Source organism: Protopterus annectens, chromosome 1.part0, assembly GCF_019279795.1.
Source record: "Protopterus annectens isolate FY-2018-M chromosome 1.part0, PAN1.0, whole genome shotgun sequence".
Taxonomy (NCBI): domain Eukaryota; kingdom Metazoa; phylum Chordata; order Ceratodontiformes; family Protopteridae; genus Protopterus; species Protopterus annectens.
In genome coordinates, this window is record NC_056725.1 from 1,527,374,250 (window position 1) to 1,527,397,159 (window position 22,910).

A 22,910-nucleotide genomic window follows, 5' to 3' on the forward strand; every position below is an offset into this window, starting at 1 on the left:
CACTTGAACATGAGTACAGAAGACATGTCAAATAAAGAAGCTGTTCAGGACAATCAGAATATGACATGCAGTAACTTTGAACACTGATTGTTTATCAGCACTGTTAATGAAGACAGTATTCAAATATTGTAAACATCTAATAAAGCTTTATTAAATGAACTACTTGTGTCTTTCGGCTTTTTCCCTGTTAGGGGTCGCCACAGCGGAACTCTGGTCTGCTAATGATTGGCAGTAGATTTTTACGTACCGAGTTGCCGGCTCTGACGCACAACCTTCAATGAAGGTAGGCCCATTCACGCATGTCTCCACGCAGAAGACGCTCTAGCTGAGAATCGAACAGGACATCTTACTGTGAGGTGACAACGCTACTGCAGCACTACCACCGCAGTTAAATGAACTACAGTGTTTGGAAAATTCATTCTGAAAAGTACACAAGACTTGATCCATAAGAGCGAGACTGGAACCTATTCAGCATGAGTTTGGGTAATTAACAGATAAAGATTTTCATTTTCAGTCTCATCACAGTGTTTCCAGCTAATTATGGTACAGTACAGTCTTATCAATTTTCACAGTGACTGTTCTTCCAAATCGCTACAGCAAAAGTACTATAGACATTTCAACAGCACTCTGGAGGCTTTCCAGCTGAGAGACCCTAGTAAAGATAATCAACGGTGCTACAAACCACCCTTTCAGTGAAGGTATCATTCCTTTCTAGACCTGGTCACACTACATGTGTTCTACAAAAATCTACAAAATAGCGTTTTGTTCAACTATATGTGTTCTACAGAGTAAATCAGCCTTATCAAAAAAAAAAAAAAAGAAAAAGTAAGTAACCTTTTCAAGTATAGTTTTACTGCAACAGACATCTTAACTTCAAGGTTTCATTAGTTTATAGTAACAGTAAATGTTTCATAACAAACTTTTCAGCTGTACTAGTGTTTTCAATAAACCAAAAAACAACAGCTCTACTTCATGCAGAACAAGAACACAGCAGAGAGCCTCTACATATAGTAAATGCAGCTGTTAACCAAATAACACAGCACCAGTGTTTATTTCAAAAAAGCCTCAAACAACTTCAGCAGACTAGTAATAAATCAAAGCAGTGTTCCTTCAAAACACAAAAGATATTATCCAGTTAACAGCTGTTTTCACAAATGTTCAAGTTTCCAGTGTAATGTCATGCAGCCAAAAAAAAAAAAAAAAAAAAGGTTAATAAGCTGCAGACAATAAAACACATTCTTCCAAGACCTTAAAGTTATGTAAGACTTTATATGCACCTTTTAGTTAACAGCTCAAAAAAGTTTAAATTTATCAGTTAAAGTCATTTGCATATAAACATGTCAAATAATATTTCTACAGTTCAAACATCAGTAAATGTTTGGTTTAATTTTAAAACCTGGATAAAGCAGTCTAAACATATTCTTTTAAAGTTAAAGGTTATTAGTTCAAAAATGTTAAATATTTCTAAATGCAAAAGGGTTAAATCACAGAAGCAAGTTTATGAGTCAGCTTCTGTCACTACAGGTTTAGACTTAATTAATCCTTGTGTAAATGTTTCAGCACATACAATTTAACATAATACTTTCAGTTGTAGTATAGTTTCATATACAGATGTTCTGGTCTATTTTATTCCAACGAAAGTGAATCGGTCGAATACAACTCACGCGAACCATAACTAGCGAAATGTGAATACATCAAATGCACCAAACCACAAAATTCAAAATCTCGATCTCTAATAGTTGGCTAAGCCCACCGCCCGCAACATACTACCTACTGAAACACAGTAAAAAACAACACATACACACACTAAACAAAACCCTGCTTCTAACCCTAAAGTAAAGCACCAAAACCCTACTTCTAACCCTACACTAAACTATACATACACAACTATCTATGCACTATCCTTAATCCTCACCCTAACCCTATGGTCCGTAACTATCGCACACTTACCTTAGAGAGCTATTCCGCAGATGGGCCAACTATGCGAATTTGATATTTCTACTTTCGTGGTTTAGTGCATTCAACATACTCGCGTATCACTCGTTATGTGTCACGCGAATTGTATTCAGCCGATTCGGCTTTCGCGAGAATAAAGTAGACCCCAGATGTTCAGAATACAATACATGTAATTCAAAATACAGAAGTATGTTGCAGTATTAAACATACAAATGTCAACACAGTCAATGTACATAACATGCAGGCAATGTCTCAAGTTCAAATTACTTCATCTAATTTTTTATTTTCAGAATCATGTACAATGTTTGCACTGAAGGGAAATAAGAGGAATCAGAGTGAAGATTCTAATACAGTAAACTGAGTATAACTGAAGAGCATACTTCAGTGCTAAGTAAAATAATACATTCCATAGCTATCTGTAAAGATCAGAGTATTAATCTGTCATTGTTTAAGGTTAAAAGAAACAACAATATTTCATTGTTTATAGACAAATCAATTTCAGTTACACATAGATCTTTATTAAAAGACAAATGCAGTTCTGTCAGAATTTAAAAGGTCAAAGATTATAGCAGCTAACAGTTCAAAGTGTAGCAGCTTTGTGCTAGGTATAAATGTCATACTTCAGTAACAAGATTTGTGCAAATGTACAGATTTTAAAGAACTGGTTGTGACAGGGACATGTAGATTTATGGTTAAAGATAAAATAAATTCCAGTTCAGATGACCCAGCTGAAGTGCTCAGAAATACATGTTGGGTGTGACCAGTTAGAAAAAAAGGGTAACCATACACCTATATAAGTCTTGTAGGGTATATCAGAACTAACAGTCAAATTAATTTGCAGAATACAGAGTTTACAGTTACAGATTTGGCAAATTAATTTTTTGTGTTATTGTTTTATTTAAGAGTTTTGTATTAAAGTGTTGCAATGTATAAACAATATTGTAATATAAACAGAGACAAAATAATTTTTGCTTGTTTGCGGAATATAAAAGTTAAAGTCAATACTACATTGTCAAAGTGACAACACAGTTAAAATTCAGATCCTATGTATAAAAGAGTACATTATGTAATCAGTTTGAGGCTGTATATGTTTCGTATGTAAATGGCAGTTTGCCAAGCACATCAGCTCAGATTACAGTCAGCCTAGCAAGCTGAATTAACAACAGTAGGGCTATATGGCAAAGATCCATTTAATGCATTTACATTTTTACTATTTATTAAAAAAAATGTAGACAATAATAAATTCTTGCAACATTTCAGCTAAAGAAATGGTTTTTGGTGAGAAAGTGGGTGGAGTTTCATTCACAGAACAGTATGTTAATATCTAAGGGCTTAAAGTTCAACAGTCAAAACTGATTTTATATAGGTGCAGAAATGCACAATGTAACATTACTACTTTAAAAGTATCAGTTTGCATACAGACTCACAAGAGTAACAGATAAAGACTTTTGTTTTCAGTCTCATCACAGTGTTTCCTTCTAATTATGGTACAGTACAGTCTACAGTCTTATCGACTTTTAGACTTTCAATGATAGTAGATGCATGTCTATTTGTTTTCCACTGGCTCCATATCAAAGTGGTAAAGTTAATAACATGAGTTTGTTGCCCGCAAGTAGTGATTTTTTTTTTTTTTAGTTTTGTGTTCACTGATCTGGGAAGGTGTTTTTTTCTTTGGTTTTGGTCCAGTAAGTTACTGATAGGATTATGGAGTTAAAAAATATGAACTGTTTTTAATTATATTATTGAGTTCTGTTATTTGCTGTTCTAATCCTCCACCAGAAGTTTAATCATGTTAATTCCAGTGGTATTAAAGAGCTTCAGTAATGTGTAACTTGTTCCCTGGTACAACCCCTTTGGAGAACTTAGTAATCCTTAGTCCAAATGGTACTTGTTCTAGTCAGATACATTCAGATAAATAATGTGCTTCATTCTGTAAACTTTTAAGCTTAAGTACATGCTTTTCTAAAGGATAGATGTTGTTTTTACACATCAAAGTCATTGTTAGTATCAAGTAAATTGTTGTTACTACTTCCTTCAGTGCAGCTATGGCCATGTCAATTAGAAAAAGGGCTCTTTACATTATGTAATAAATCGGAAATATCAGTATGTTGCTCTTGTGAATTTTATATATGGCGGGCTGTGTAAATATTGTCTCATGCTTCAGTTTCCAAGAACCCCTCAAGATTTTGCTAATGGTCTGTGATGATTTTTAAACCTCCTAATCTTCCTTTTCAGTAAGGCTGCCAGAAATGGGTTCAGTAGTCCCAATTCTTCCACCAGACTCCCTTATTTAGTCAGAGGATGATTTCTACACCTTTGAGCTCCTTGCCATAGCTACTTACAACAGAATCTTACTGATCTCTACATGTGCCATTGATGCTACAATTTGTGATGCAGCATAGAGGTTATTATGATCCCAGATTCTGCTAATTTTTCTCTGTCCTGCTAAGAATTACCCTCCAGTCATTAGGCGTTCTCTGCATTCCTCACACTGAAATGCATAAAGATGCAATTTATACAGCAAATTAACAAATGTCCTTCTAAAATCCTTAAATGTGATGGTTCAAACATCAGAAACATCTGGACATCAGTTCTGCAAATGTCCGATTAAAATAAAAAAAAAAAAACAGTAAACACAGACTCCTTATGAAGGGAAATCATGACACTACACAGCTTCTTAGAAACTCCATAATCCTATCAGTAAATTACTGGACCAAAACCAAAGAAAAAACACCTTCCCAGATCAGTGAACACAAAACTAAAAAAAAAAAAAATTACAACTTGCGGGCAACAAACTCATGTTATTACCTTTACCACTTTGATATACTGACTATACTTCATCAGAATGCCCTGCCCATATAACAAGCACAATTTATATCACAACTAAATCAGCGTATTAATCACAACACATTTAAAAATCAAGTATAATAACTTAATATGTAGATTAAAATTTGAAATATAAATAAAATTACCTGTAAAGCTCAATAAACTATTACACATTTATTTAAACTATTACAAATTTATCATTTAAAAACATTTTACATTAATCAGATTGTTCAAGCTTGGAAATGATTCAGCCCTCAAATAAATCTGTCACTTGGTCTGTCTTATCTCCAACCTATTATTATAATTTCTGCCTTGATAATTATTTGGGTCACAATATATTACAAAAAAAGCAAAATTTATTTTTGGTATTACTTTGCTCACAAGAAAAACTATATTTACATAAAGCATTAGCAACATCTTTGGTCTTATATTACAATCTTCCTCAATTCATGTAGATAACCTATATATAGTTATACCCACAAAATATAGACCATCTTATACATATAGCAAATTACACAACATCAAAAGAATTAGAATTATAATAAGCCTTGCTGTATTATAAAGTAATATTTGCATGTGTCAATACAAAAAAAGATCTTTCCTTAACAAATTTATACCAGGGACAATGCTCACATTTATAGGTGTGACACCCCTCCTGTGAGCCAGTGATCAAGAAGTCTCAATCCTCACCACAGATACCGGTGAGGGACATTCACTTGGAACAAAAATAAATACAGACAGTATTTCCAGATGCAGCTCTCTGTACCAAGCATAATTTCTCTTAAGAGCCCACAAGGAGCACACTTAGTCCTGGGGCTGGGTTTCCCTCTCCCTCTCTCTCTATCTCTTTCTCTCTCTCTCGGCCCCAAAATAAGGCTCCTCACTGACACAGCTATAGAGTTGAGTCCTCAGCTGAGTGTTTCAAGCCAAGTCTTCCACCACCCCCTCTGTGAAACCAGTGCTCTGTGTCCCTGGTCCAAGTAGCTGACACACACATTCTTTGAGATTTGATTTTCAGACACACACACACACACACACACACACACACACACACACACACACACACACACACACACACCTGGGAAAGGTGGCACAGATTTATCAGCTATGCCCCCTCTGCCCAGATCATAAAGTAGATACTGCCACCAGAACACTCTAAAGCCAGCTACACTAAGGCACTTACAAGGGTACCCAATTATACTGAGTAAAATTAATACTAATACAAATGGGAGTGTTTGTCCATTGCAGCAATGCTTTCAGGAGTGGCCACAGTGTCATCAAATAAATATAAATCTTCTCAAAGGTTAAAATATTATCTAAAAGACTAGCTACAATGAAAAGTTTAGATATATTTAATAATAAATAATAAAAGAACATAAAAATACTAAATATTTATTTACAATAAACACCAGACTTTCAGTCACTGGAAAGATTATAAATAACACAGATGGACAGATTCAGACAGACACAGAAAAACAGTGCTCATCTAATCTCACTATATTTTTCTGACTAATTTAAATAATTGCTTACTATTTCCTGGTTACTTACTAAAGCAAGGCAAGATGATGTGGCTGAGTGATCCTTCTTTGTCAGGTTTCAAAAACAAACTGCCTTGAGACTTCTGTCTCATGTAGTATTAAAACATCATTTCAGTGCTGGATTACAGAATGACATCACATACCTCTGGTCATCTGAATTCTGGTTCCCACACCAACCCCTTTACTAGAAATTGAACCAGAATCTAGAATGTATGTGTCATAATACACACACATAGAGCTTTGCTAAGATGTGTTATATCATCTGGAAGCTATAAAACTATTTCAAAAACGTCCACCCTTCCAGAGTAGCAATTAGTCCCATAAAGGACAATATAGTAGGATTCCTAGTCCTGGTTTTCATAGACATTTTGTCTCTGGCTGCAATCAGAACTGTAAGATACAATCCGTATGGCCTAAACCAGGTAATTTAATTTCAGACTATTTTTCAAAGTTAGCTGGACTGAGATTAACCTCTTCTCTTCGAGTAGCATCTGTTACAATATATTAATTTCAACAGTTACAGTGCAGTCTGACATACAGGTGTATTTCTTTTCTGTCCAGCAGGACCCACTGTTGGTACATTTTTAACACAAGCAGCTTTACAAATACATTTTCAGCACAAGCAACTGTACAAATCAGTTTGATATACAAATTACATATATTTTTTTACAGAACTCCAGCTACAGTATATATGCTGGAATGTGGTACACATCCACTGCACTACTTCTCCTAGCATAGCTGGTAATACTTCACATCATCACAATAGGTACCTACTTGCTATCAGTAGCAGTTGAATTGACCCTAATGTTATCAACCTGCAGCATGCTTTTTAGATGTAAACTTCTTTTATAAGAAAAAATGGACTGTCCCCTAAAAAGCAACACATATCAGTACTCCCCGTTAAAATATTCCAATTATTTAAAATAACTTTTTAACACTGGAACTATCCAAAGAGATTTCTAAATTAAATTAATTAATAAACACTTGTTTGGTGGAAGGAGATTTAAACTTAATTCCAGAATGCAAAATTATGCGGGGGAGGGGGGGTGAAAGAACTTTTTACCAGACATTTCTTCAACAACTTCAGTCCAAAATACAACATTCTAACTCCTGTCAACAAACAATATATTGCTATATTGAACTTCTTCCTGAAAAATGTCATTTGGTGGTCAAACACGATATGCTTATAAACGGCCCTCTTGGTATATTTCTTTTGATAAAAAGATTGTGATTAATTTTAAAATTAATACAACTCTCAAAATTTCTATTTAACACATGATTTTCTAAAATTATATCCAAAATCATAATTACCACTTGACCAAGGAAAATTGTAAAAAGTACTCGCTTTGATTTATCCAAAAAATCCCCAAATTCCATTTTGGTTCCTTTCTATATGAAAAATAAATCCAAACATTTTGTAACAGCAGACTGTAGAAAATAGAGATATTTTTCTGAAAAAGGTAAGCTCCTACTACCCTAACACTAACCCCCTATGCCCATACCCTTTAACTTGCTGATAATATTTAAAATTAAACACATAAGTCCAAAAACACGGAAACTGTGCACCAACTGAGAATAGAATACGCTTTATTGTATAGGTCCACAAATCATAAACGCTTTGTAAACACTGTGCGTTTTCGTCCACATCACAAAATAAGACTTCATCAGACAAGTAATTCATCTCAGATTGCTCATTAAATACTCCAATCAAGTTCAAACCAACCAATAAAAAAACATTGCATCCTATCTACACCAAAAGGAAAGGCTCATTACATACAAATTCTATAAATACTACCTAAAAATGTGACTTGTGTTAAAACATTAAAAAACTCATACACTCTCCCTAAAAAAACATTATAATGCTATCTATATACGCATATAACCATATTTCATTTTAAATAAATTCATTACAATAAATAATCCTACATTAAAAAAATTAATTTATTCATTAAAACTCGATCTATTTGTATTTAAATAGCGCCATCTACTGTTCTTATGGAACCATTGCTAGTATAAACTATATTTTAGCAGCTCTCAGTTTTAACACTGAGGTTAATGAAATGTGCTCATTTAGACCAGGGAACCTGGTGGCTTCTACCAATATTTGCCAACACAATTCTTTAAATTCTAACCATTCTTCCCAGAGACCACCTCTCATTTCCTTCTTAACCTGCTCAAGCACAAAAAAAGAAAACTTTGAATCTACACATATTTTGGTGTGCTTGTACAGAGCATTTGTTTCTTTTTTCCTAAATATCTCATAAATGTGTTCATATATTCTTTTTTTCAACGCTCTTTCTGTCTTACCGACATAATATGAGTTACATTGTGAACACGTTGCCATATACACCACTCCCTGGGATTCACAGTTGTAATATCCTGTACTATGAATATTAATGTCCCTAGCTACTAAAAGCATCTCACTTTTATTACAAACATATTGACACTGATTGCAGTGTCCACATTGATAAGTTCCATTAATTTTGTTAGTTATAACAGCCTTATTTGAAATATTGTTACTACCATTCATCTTATTGTTTTCTAGTAACTTTTTTATGCTTCTAGCATTCTTATAAACTATTTTGGGAGTATCTTCTTTGATGTTCGAAATATCAGAAAAAATTAAACACAAAAAAATGTTATTCTCCGGCATAACAACATGTTGATAAAAGAGCAGAAAACCTGGTGCATTTAGTAAAAAAATACCCTTCAATAATCCAAACCATTTTAAAGGGTATACTGGAAAAAGAGGCTTGATATGTAAAGTAAACATGAATTCTCTTAACCTATGACACTATACAGATGCAACTTATTTAGAAAAATTCTAGGAATCCTTTAACTATCAAGTTGTTGCACTAATGCATTTAAAATACTCTCTAAAACGGTAGAAATGTCTTCAGTAATACTGCCAGGGGCTGACACAATTTGCCCAAAAGAAGGTACAGGCCCAGTTTTATGAACTTTAGGTATTCCATGCAAAATACTTAACTTAGGGAAATCCATCTTCATAAAAATATATAAACTTATTTTAATGTAACCTTAAACAAATAAATCATAACATATTATATATTTGTATTTATGATAAATGTCAAATAATGGTATAATAATAAATTCATTAGTATTATCCAACATGGATTTCATACCTCTCATATAGTTGGCCTGAATCATAATAACAAACCCTCCACCTTTGTTTATTTCATAAACCTAAACCTTTTTTAATCAAATATATAATATGTTTGTCCTTTAAACCAACATTATTAAACCTATGCATTATTTAGGCATTACAAACCAACCTGATATCCTTCACACAAGCATTGTGAAAAGATTGCAAGATAGAATTCAATGGTGGATTATATACAGTTTGTTGAAAGAATGTTTTTCAAAACAAGTATTTTTTTTAAATAGCTTAAATTCAAATTGTGAATAAAAAGCTTCATATCTGTAAAAGTATTCACAACATTTGTCCTCCTACTAGGTATAAATTTAAAGGCTGGGCTAAACAAGACTACTGTTGACTGCTCTACAGTTTGTCAACTGCTTTATAGCTGTTAACGTAGTTGTCAAACCACAGCAGTTTTATCCAGTAGTTAATTTATAGGTTGATGGAGCATATAAGAATCTGTTAAATTGCTGTCAAGTGCTGTAATATGATAACTATTTCTTGTTTGTTAGGGGAAGGGGTGAGTGGGCTGGTACAGCACCCTTTTCAGACACTTCCCAGGCCATGTCTCCAAGACAGAATTATTACATACATTTGCAGTTGACATGCAAATAATAACACATAAGTACATATAAAGATATTTTCCCTTGTCTGAGCCATGAGACATAGCCAAAGCAGTTACATACACATACAGCTGACTGTGAACAATAAAGAATAGAAAGAAGAAAATGCAGATCAATTCCCAAAAAGTATGAAAAAATACATAATAAATCAATCAATAGCAGAACAGTGAAACTGGAAATGTGACATGAAGTTGATACTTAAATATGTAAAACTTTCATTTGTGTTCCATAAAATCAACAGTAAAAGACAGTAACAAATTGTAAATGCAGAACGTACATGGTTGAGGCGATAGTTGTCAAAGTATTTGTTGTGCACCACCATTTGTTAGCTATTTTGACAGATGAAAAAATAGTTGACAAAAAACAATTAATAATTTTCAACATTGCCAAGTAAAACTCTATCAGTATAGTACCGACTGTACTCTTTTTTACAGACATTTACTCCTGTTTAAACTGCAGTATCTAACTTCTCCTCGATTTGCTCAAAGTGCACTTGAATTTGTGGCTTGTGATAGTTGTTAGTAGTTACCTAGCCTAGGCAGTTCAATTTTTTTATGGCATTAGTTATTTCTGTTAAGCATATGCACTTCATTGATCTGGCTTGCAGCAACATATTCTGTTACTTGTGTACTCTGCCAGTCATGCAAATGTGAAGTGTAGTGCAATGGAACATTTTATAACATTTGGAACCTGCCCACCATGTTACACTTATACTTAGACTAGATATTTTAGAATAGAACTTAATAGTGCTGTGTTGTTAAAATGTATAATCTGACTCATGAAATTCAAAACAAAATGTCTGCCACAGCTCCAGTCAAATACAACAAGCACAGACACATATTTTCAACTATTTGTAAAAGTAAAAAGTGCAAACATTTCCTCTATAAATAAACAAAGGAAGCAATTACTTTTTTCTACAAACACTGAACAATTCTTTGATTGGCTACATGGAAACATTTTAGTGGTGGTAAACTCTAACTACTACAGCAAAAGTATCTATTCAGCAAACACTTGAACTAATCTAAACTTTCTGCTATTAAGATACTGGTGGCCAGTTGTGAAAAACTTGTAAAAACTAAAAATATAATTTGCAGATGTAACATAACAGCATACCTGAAGGCAGATGAAATCAACTAAGAGGACTATTTAAACTGGAAAATAAATCTCTATCAGATGAAATATGAGCTGCACAGACTGCAAGCTTATTAGAAGTCTCCTTGCAGTACAACAGGGAGGGAGAGTTAATTCATATGTCCATTGTATTCTCAAAATGTCTCCACATGCAATAGTGCCCAGAATCACCTAACTGCGGGGAAAAAAGATAATTTATATAAAGATGTTATCTTAAAACAGTAGGAATTATCCTTTTAAATAATTCCAGTGTATAAGCAAGCAATAATGCCTGAAAGTGAGGGTACTTTCAGATAAATAACACACCACCCAGGGGTGCTTTGGGGCTGGAAACCACTGGAGAAGGGCCTTACTACCCCTGGAAATTCCATTATTTCCTGATAAAGCCCATCATGGAGGGTAGTACTATACTTAAAGAATGGGTTATCCATTAAAGTGCCTTGTACTTTTTTATTAGTATATACATGGCCCTGTGCAAAAGCTGTACCTGTGAACAGCAGACTACTGAGATTATTTGTTATTGTGCAAAAGCCTGTGGATATCAGAAAGTGTCCTCTGTCACTCAAACAGCAGGAGCTCTGTCACAAGTCATATGACTGAGCAGTATCCCTATGTGACAGCTGTGACTGAAACCTGGTTCAAGGCTCCTGAGAGCACCCCGGCACTATCAGGTTTCATCTCATATCATGCGTTCCGGCCCCAAAACCCGGACCACACCACAAAAGGAGGGGGTGTATCCATATTCATCAAGGATACCCACACCTCCAGGTTGGTGGCTACACACGAAGCATCGGAAACCATCCAGGTGCAATTAACCATAGGCAAAACTGCTCTACAATTTGTAGCATGCTACAGGCCACCCTCTCAAACTCAGGAAACCCACACAGCCTTCCTGAAGACACTGGAGGGTATAAATGTATCACCAGACACCATCATATTGGGTGACTTCAACTACCCGAATATAGACTGGGAACATTACTCAAGCCCAAACTTTCTAGCCCAAAGGTTCCTGGAGTTCATAAATTCAAATGCCATGGAACAACTAGTCACCGTTCCCACAAGAGGAGAAAATATACTAGATCTCATCATCACGAACATGGGGACAAAATGCTCCACACCGGAAGTATATCCCTCATTGGTGAGATCAGATCATAAACTAATCTCACTAGAAATCCACATCCCGCCCCCACCCCAAACAAAAAAAACCACAGTGAAGAACTTCTCTAAAGCAAACTTCACACTACTCAAGACAGGTGTGGTATCCTTCAAGGCCCCCGAGCCAATGGAAACCACAACCCAAGCTGCGGAAGCCCTTACAAATGCCTTCTATGAACACCTTCAGGACTGCATGGATCAGGCAATCCCAAATAAAACCAAGACTCTTTCCACCAAGGGCAAACAACCAGTCTGGTGGACCCCAGCCATAAACAAACTTTACAATAAGAGGAGAAAGCTATTACATGATAGAGCAAAATCCCAAAAAGGGAAGGCATCTTTGATCAGCACTAGCAAGAAACTACGATCCCTCATAAAATCATCCAAGGCCAACTTTGAGAGAAAAATTGCCATAGATTCAAAAGACAATCATAAGGCCTTCTTCAGCTATGTCAGAAACCTGGGTGGAAACTCCCAGATATGCTCAGAATTAGTCCAAAATGATACAAAAATCACTGAACCCACAGACATTGCCAACATACTGGCAGACAGGTTCAGCGCAAACTTCACCCCCCCCCCCAAAAGGAGAGATAACTATCCCAACTGAGAGTAGCCTCCCAGACATCTCAAATGCACAGGTGAAAGCTGCTCTCTCTAAAGCTAAAAACACAGCATCAATGGGACCGGATGGGGTCCCCGGCTATGTGCTACATGAACTCAATGAAGAACTAAACCCGCACATAAGGCAGCTGTTTAATCTTAGCCTCACCACAGGATAAGTGCCCAAGGAGTGGCGTACGGCAACTGTGGTCCCACTCCACAAAGGCGGTGCCTCTACGGACCCTGGTAATTACCGCCCCATAAGCTTAACAAGCCTGGTCTGCAAAGCTATGGAGAGGATCATAATGGAACTCATAAACAAGGACATAGGGGACTTGCAGACCTTGGACCCAACCCAGTTTGGCTTTGTCAAGGGCAGATCTTGCCTTTTGAACTTGGTCGACTTCTTCGAAACAGTCACCAAGGCCATTGATGAGGAAAGGCAGTCCATACAGCCTACCTTGACCTTGCAAAAGCTTTCGACACAATACCCCACTCGGGTATTATAGAGAAACTTACCAGCTTAAATGTAAACCCATATGTCACAAGATGGGTTGCAAACTGGCTAAAGGACAGAACCCACAGGGTTAGAGTTGCTGGAGCCATGTCAGACTCCAAGCCGGTTACAAGTGGAGTCCCACAGGGCTCAGTCCTTGGCCCCCTATTGTTCGGCATCTACTTCTCAGAAGTACAGGCAAACATAGGAGGCCTATGGCTGACAAAGTTTGCGGATGACTGCAAACTGGGTGCCATAGTGGATAGTACATCGGACACAGACATCCTTCAGAGGGGTCTCACGGAAACTGATAGCTGGTGCCAGAGCCATGGCCTGAAGTTAAACGCAAAAAAGTGTATAGTCATACCCTTCGGGAAAAACAAGGTAACCCCAAGCTACCATATAGGTGGCAACCCACTAAGCACAGAAGAGGTTATCAGGGACCTGGGGACCCAGGTTGACAGTGGCCTCTCGTTTGACGCTCACATTGCTAAAGTGGTTCAAAGACCTTCTACATTGCCCACCTGATCATGAAGGGATTCACATCCAGATCAAGTGAGGTCATTGTTCCCCTGTACTCTTCACTTATCAGACCAATGATCGAGTACAATGCCCCATTCGGGATGTATCTCACCCGACACCTGCAGCAATTGGAGAGACCCCAAAAGTTCCTCACCAAAAGGATAAAGGGACTCCAAAACCTGTCATATGCTGCCAGACTGAAGAAACTCCAACTCTATTCAGTTGCATACCGTCTGCTCAGAGGTGACCTGTGCCTGACATACAAGGCCATGACCAACCCGGAATTAATGGACATGCTCCACCTCAAAAAATCCAAATCCACCAAAACCACTAGAGCAAGAGACTTAAACCTTAGTACAGATATAAATAGGACATGCTGGAGGGATAGATTTATCACCCAGAGACTCCCCATGCTGTGGAATAAAATCCCGGTCCATGTGAGGCAGAGCACCTCGCTGGCTCTGTTCAAGAGAAATCTTGACCGGTGGATGGGAGATCGTAGGTTTACCCCGGGAATCATCTCTGTGTCACTACTGGACAGAGGCACAACAAACTAATGGGCACAGTATTTCTAACATAAGGGGCGGCGTAAGCCACATAACTTTGGGCTAGGCTTATAAATGCCCTAGGGCAGTTAGCCTAGTATAAACCTATGAACCTATGAACCTATCTGTGAGCAGCGGCCTACTGAGATTATTTGTTATTGTGCAATAGTCTGTGGATATCAGATTGTGTCCTTTGTCAAACAGCAGGAACTCTGTCACAAGTCATATGACTGAGCACTATCCCTATGTAACAGCTGTATCTGTGAACAGCAGCCTCCTGAGATTATTTGCCTTGTGTAATGTAAACAAATTTAACATGAAGAGCCTAGATGTATAGCAGTCAGATAATTTCCTGCTGTTTGCTAATACATCTTGGTGAAACCACCACACACTCTCCTTCTATTTCTGATACTACTGATTTGATATCATCTCAGTTCAGTTCTTACTTTATAAAGACAGTACTATCTCTGATAAATAATAATAATAACAATTCCCCCAATCAGGTTCTAATCAGTCATATTCATTCTTCCTCCTGGTCTTCATCTCTACCATAAAAAAATATCTACTGAAACTAAAACATTTGCTGACTAACTTCCAAAAAAATATCTAGGAATAGCAGCTGATCTTGTGGTTTTCCATGTATCCGTACTGATAAACTGATCCACATCTGCGAAATGTGCATCATCCATCTGGAAAAAAACTTGTGCAATACCACTTCACAAAGATAGCACAGCAACAGAATTTTCGAGCTATAGACCTGCAGAAACCCTTCTCCACAAAATTCAAAATCAATCAACAGAAGCAACTAAACCTAGTGGGTATTTACATACCCCCAGGTGACAACATACCTACTCTCAAGTCTATACTAAACTGGACATCAGCAAACCTCCCACAGGAGACACTTCTCCTAGGGGACTTTAACATTGACTGAAAATCCATTAGCACAGCTATCCCCTCTAATCACATCAACATGTATTCCTTTTCTTAACCTATCCAAACACCCACCCGCATTGACAGAAATACAGACAAGGAATCCATACTAGACTGGATCCTTACAAACAACCCATCTACTGCCCAATATTATCATACAGTGACCATTTGCCCACATTCATATTAAGACAACACCTTAAAACTACTAAACCAAGCACCTTACATGAAATCTATAATTCAAAACATTTCATACCTGAGCACTTCATTAATGCAATAAAATATATACTATACTTGACTGAAAGTAATGCCATGACACACTCCACACAAACTCCTGTATGACAAAAGTGAAAATTTATTGGTGCTTCCTAACACCTCAGCCAATATGCCTCCAATGGGAATAATTCATTAATGCACTAAGGTGTTGCAACTGGGCTCCCCTTATAACCCTCGCACTAGACAAGGCAGTAGACTACTTCAATTCCGCCTTTTTAAACATATTAAATCAGATGACCCCTCTACTTACAATTCGAATAAAAACCAACCTAGCCTCATGGCTCTCTAAAAACACAAGAACCCTTCCAAAACATAGGGATATAGCTTGGGATACATGGTATCGTAATAAGACCAACCACAGCCGGTAGATCTTCCTCAAGCTATGTAATAAAGCAAAAAAAAAAAAACAGAGAAGGCTAGATAAGAAAAATCACTACACAGAGCTACAAGTAAAACATACCACTAACCCCCAAAAATTCTGGGTAGCTGTCGACCAAGTTTACAACCAGGCAAACCCACTACCCCTACCCCCAATGTCACAGGAGATAACATAGTGATAGCTACCCAATTTCACAACTACTTCACTTCTTCCATCCTTAACCTAACTAGCAACAGCCAGACCAGCACTCCCCCACAACCAATCAGCATCCCAATCTCATATCCCCATTCACTCTCAAATCATTTTCTACCAACACAATATACAAGCACCTCGCTAAACTAAAACCCACCACCTTGGTAACTAAAAATCTCTCTGCAGAGTACCTGAAAACTGCCACCAGTGCTATAACTTACCCCATTGCAATACCATTCTATTAATGAGCATACAATTCTAGCCCTTTGTAAAACCTCCTACATAATACCCTTGCACAAAGGTGGTCCCGCAACTGAACTTACCAACTACCATCCCATACCAATCGTATTCCCCCTATCAAAAATCCTTGAAAAATGTATTCATTCTCAGCTGATGAAACATTTACTTACAAATAATCTCCTCACCAATAACCAACATGGCTTTTGCCCATCCCATAGAACCACCACAACACTCATATCCTTCACCAACACTATCAATCAATATAAGAATCAAGGAAACCTAGTGTCTGTCACCTTCTTTGATCTGTCCAAAGCATTCAGTATGGTATCCCACAGCAAACTACTTACTATCCTAGCCAAACTCAATGTAAACAATCCCTCCTTGCTCTGGTTTGAAGACTACCTATCCAACTGCCAACAAATGGTTCAGTGGCATAATTCCCTCTCCCTCCTTCTCCCAGTAACAGTAGGTATACCACAGGGATCCATTCTGGGACCTCTCCTATTTAATATCTTTATAAACACCCTGGACGCTGCCACCCAGCAAGCTACAATAGTCCAATATGCAGAAAATACTGCACTTATCTGCTCAGCCCCCACACTCCAGATTAAAACCCAAGAGGCCTTCTCCAATATTGAAAACTGGGTAAAAAGCTTACAACTAATACTTAACCCCAAAAAGACTCAACTTATGCTTTTCCACCCCACCAAAACTATTGATTCTGCTCTTTTCTCTAACAATTCTGCCAATAACACCGAAATCTCCTCAGTACTACAAGCTAAACTTCTTGGTGTAATACTTGACCAAAACCTAAAGTATGAAAAACATGTAGCACAAATTGTAGCCAAAGTCCATAAAAAACTTGGAACACTATACCGCTGCAAAAACTAACCAAAGACACCAAAACTACTATATCTAGAACTCACCTTCTCTCTACATTGCTCTGTTAATAAACCTTAACAAGGCAGACCTACGCAAATTGTCCATGTGCTATAATAAAATAGCTAAATTCGCAATCCGTTCTAATTTCCGCTCCCACCACTGTCACTCATTAAAACAACTAGGTTGACTAGAACTCCAACTTACTAAACTATAACTATCTCACCATGGCCCATTACTTGCTATACCACCCAAACAACATTCCTCATGATTCCTCAACTTTCACATTTCTACTCACCAATTAAGATCCACAAACAAAGCCCTTCTTGAAGTAGCTAAGTGTAAAAACAGTGCTGGTGAATCCTTCTACTCCTACACAGTTGCTAAAATCTGGAATTCTCTTCCACTAGATATCTGATTGCAAACAGCAGTCTCACCTTCAAAACCCAATTAAAAGCCCACCTCAATCTCATCTAGCAATGCATCTGTACTGACCATGGCTAGCTCAACTACCACCATTCAGATAAATCTTCCTCTGGCACTACTCAAAGATCAAACACATAAAAAAACTACCATAACAAACTGTATTTTTAAATGTATGTATGTATATAACTGTATATAGTATTACTGTGCTTTCTTACTCAAACACATATATTTCTGCTTTACTGCTGCACACTATATATTGCAGACTTCTGTAACTTCTCATCATACTATGCCATGATGTACTATTGTTTGCTCTATTGCTTGTTTGATCTATGAATGTGTACTCATATCTGATTGTTGTATTTTTATCATGTATGTGGAGCTTTTGTATTTTCTATTTTGTATTTTATTATTTTTATGATTGTCATGTATGTGGAGCTTTTCTCCCCGTGTCTCTGCTGAAAACGGGCACCTGATTGCCCAGTCAGACTAACCCAGTAATCATATATATATATATAGAGAGAGAGAGAGTGAGAGAGAGAGATACCAATATATATCTACATATGTGTATATATATATATATATATATATATATATATATATATATATATATATATATATGGATATACACACACCTACTGCCATCATATCCCATCTGTCTAAAATACTAGAAAAATACATCCAACTTATGCAATACATTAACTTAAACTTCTTTTCAAAACCCAGTGTGGTTTTAGATCTCACAGTACCACCACTGCTCTCCTCAATTTCACCAATATCATAAATCAGTAAATGGATACTGGCAACCTAATATCTTCACTGTTCTTAGATTTATAAAAAATCATTTGATGCTGTATCCCATCAACATCTTCTTAATGATTTTTCCATTCAACCTCACCCAGTTCTATCTCTCATGGTTACAAAGCTATTTAATTAACAGAAAGCAGAGAGTTAAATGAGAACAAAATCTCTCCTCCTTTCTATTAGCCAGTGTTGGCATTTCACAATGATCAATATTAGGCCCCCCTCTTATTCAGTATTTTATAAACAATCTACATTCTGCTACCCACCTCATTAGCATAGTTCAATATTCTGACAACTCAACCCTTATATGTACAGCCCCATCCCTACCAACACTTCAGGACATTGCCCACAATTCTTTCACTGCTATTAAAACATGGCTTAGATACAAATCTAGTTTTAAATCATAAATAAACAAAAAGCAAAAAACCTTAAGCTCTTCACTCCTAAACAATATGAAAATGAAACACAATAATTCAAAATAACCTCATCCAGTAATGCTAAAATTGAAACCATATCCCTAAAAAAAGCCTTCTGGGCATCCTATTTTACAATAACTGGAAATATGATCAATATATATATATATATATATATATATATATATATATATATATATGGTTCCCTATCAGAAGCCTGAAACACTATAAGCCTGAAAATCAAAATCCTGAAAACTAAAGCCTGAAAATTCAAAATCCCGAAAACTCAAAATCCTGAAACTCAAAATCCTGAAAACACAAAATGGACATACTGACGTCATTGTGGCTTTGCTATTGTTAGCCCTGTGGTGTTAGGTCATGCGTTGGGTTCAGGTGAGTGTGTGGTTGGTTTTATGTTAGGGTTAGGGGCGGTTTAAGTGAGTTAGGGTTAGGGCAGGTTAGGCATGTATGCAATAGTGACAAATATTGGGGTTAGGGGCGGTTTAAGTGAGTTAGGGTTAGGCGGTCAGGTGAGTGTGCGATAGTGACGGACCTTAGGGTTAGGGTTAGGGTCAGGGTCAGTTGGTAGATATTAGTGTCTTTATAGTGACATATTAGCATTATTTGTGTTTTCAGGATTTTGAGTTTCAGGATTTTGGGCTTTCGGGATTTTGAATTTTCAGGCTTTAGTTTTCAGGATTTTGATTTTCAGGCTTATAGTGTTTCAGGCTTCTGATAGGGAACCATATATATATGTATATATATATATATATATATATATATATATATATATATATATATATAGTGCAAGTCATTGAAAAACACTCCCAAAGCATGGATCCCTTTACAGAACCAAACACTTACCTGATAGACAATGCAAGACAAACACTAGCATCTACCTATCTTCTTCCATCCTTATTATATGCCTCACCTATTCTTAACAAACCTAAATACTACACTTAAAGTTAAACTCTGGGCCATTTACAATAAAGTATTGAGATTTGCTGCCATTCTTATGTATAGGATTCATCATTGTTGAGCCCTGAAACAACTAAAGTGGCTTGAGCCACCCAGCTATTTAACATACTCACAAGGTATTACTGCACACAGTCTTATACATGCACCAGAAAAATGTCCAGCACTAAAAGATACCCTGCGGCACTACTCTGCCAGTAGAGACCATCGCTCAACTCTTATTAATCGCAACAAAGTCTAATAACTCAGCAGACAATTTACTACATTCCCATTACCTATCTAAACTCCGGAACACCAATCCGACATAACTAAACCAGACCATGAAACTCTCCACCTTCAAACTTACTACACTTACAATTATATGTGGTTGTGCATATGCTCCTCATCTGGGTAACCTCATTTCCTTTTGTCAGCTCATATCTGCTATCCCTTCATAACTTCTATTCTCCCCTACACAACAAATGTTTCTACCACTCCTCTTCAATAAACTTCATATATTAATACTGACTTTACATTTCAGTTTCTTTTTGACTTTCCCACTTTATCTGTCTCCTTCACATAATTTCCATCACTCTATTATAACCAGATTCTATGTTAGTATATATCCTAGTATCCCCCCCCCACTATCCTTGATTCAGCAGGTATACAATGTTTCTCTCCCTCTTCTAGGTTTAACCACAATCTACCTACTAACTAATATTTCCCACCTCTTACCTCAATTTTATTCATTCATAACATCTACACTGTAACTTTCATTATCCATGCCTTATAAATCATATCTAATGTCTGCTTGTTACATATGTTGCAGATGCACTGTTTGCATACTAAGTGTTTTAGACTTTGAATTTAATATGTGTAACAGTACTATGGAAGAAATACCTGTTTTATCTTTGCATAGTGTCACTACAGAAAAATAACCTGTTTGTATCTAGATGTCTTAACAGCTATCTATGTAATGTACCTTTGTAAATAATTTGTTCTATCTTGAGTATCTTAAATGTATCTCCTGGAGCTTTTCTCTTTGGTCCTCCGCTGAAAATGGGTCTTGCCCTTTTGGACTTTCCTGATCTAGAACAAAAAATAAAAAAATAAATACATGAACACTTTTTTTTTTATTTTTTGATGTAAAATAATTCATCCGCTTAAGGCTTCAAACTTGATGTAGCATATGTAATTGCTGGAGAAAGTATTTTACATCAAAACTATAAGCTATATAATTATTTAACATCTGCAGACAGAAATGCACACACATGTGCACACATGTCCAGCAATTACAGCTACTTTCTTGACTCAGTACACTTTAGATGTCTCATTCTGATCAAATGAGTGAAAAAAAATCATGAGTGCTCCCCAAATACCTTTCAATTGTCCCTAATTTTGCTGTATTCCTAAAAATGTTTCATTTTCTGGTAAATCGGTGAAGATTATTCTTAGTCAGTAAGGCAAGACATTAAAGTTTCAAACTTGTTATTGTACAGAAAAATTCAAGTTGACAGAAAATTAGGGTTATGTTTAACATTTTAGGTCTTTTTTCTCATATTTTTGGCTTTATTAACAATTCTTGAATAAAGACATTAAGAGTTTGGGCAGGGCCAGTGCTAGTATTTTGGGGGCCCCCTAGCAAGTTTCAAATTGGGGGCCTTACCCAGGAGAATATAAAAAGTGTGACCACATTATTATCATGTCCCCTTCCCTAAGCAAGCTCATGCAGCACCATTTAACATAGAACAGAGTTTGCATTGGCATGCATTAAGATATCAGTACATTCTGCAGAATTCTCACAGCCCATACCCTCCCCCAGTGCAGGGGTGGCTTGTGCTATAGGACTGCAGGACTGCAACCCTCCCATCCTGCAGCCCCCCACCTGTACAATTAAATTGAAAAATAATATTTACAAAAAAAAAAATTCACGGACTTCACGCATGTGTACATGGTTCCTGAGAACTCCATGCACGCATGCGTACTCATTCCAGACTGCTCTGTTAGGCAGTCTGGATAGGAAAGGCAGGAAACTCTGCCCTTCCAGCCCAGAGGTCTGTGCGGTGATGACCGCATAGACTGAAAGGTCACCGGACTGCATCGCCGGCAGGAAAGAGGCTCCAGCCTACTACTCTCATAGGACTAGCCATCTCTCGCAGGAGACCCATGCGCGGGCAGCCATTTTGTGGAAGGAGACCCATGTGCGGGCCAGGGGATTCATGGATCGGCGGCCGTTTTGTGGACTTAGCTGCAGACGTTTTGCTGCAGAGGACAGGTAGTGGATTTTGTGTGTGTGTGTATTGGTGACCATTTTAGGACGGGTAGTGGATTTTTTGTGTGTGTATCAGCGACCGTTTTGCTGCAGAGGTTGTGTGTTTGTGTGTGTGTGTGTGTGTGTGTGTGTGTGTGTGTGTTCGTATATGTGTGGTGTGTTTGTCTTTCTGTCTGCATAATTGACTGAGCATATATAGAAATAGAATAATGTAAGTAAGTACAACCTGAAAATTCTCAGTTCATCGACTGTCAGGCTATCAGCAGAAACATAATTTCAGTGCTTTTAGTGTGTCAAATGTCAGAGCTCATTTCAATACTCATTTCTCTTTTATATTATCCATACTATTTATATTTATGAAAAAGAGGTAAGGGGTACATCAGCATTAAAGAAACTCTAGAATTTAAGATGAATCAAGTTGTTCAACCCTCACCCTTAATTTCTTAAAAATAAAACTAAGAAAAATACTAAGCTGCTTTACTTTGTTGTATTGGGTTACATGTGAAAATCATGTAACATTCTCTACAGGTCAAAGCAACTTGCCCTTTTGTTTTGGTCCCCTTTGTGTTCACTCTAGCTAATCATCAGCTACTCTGAAT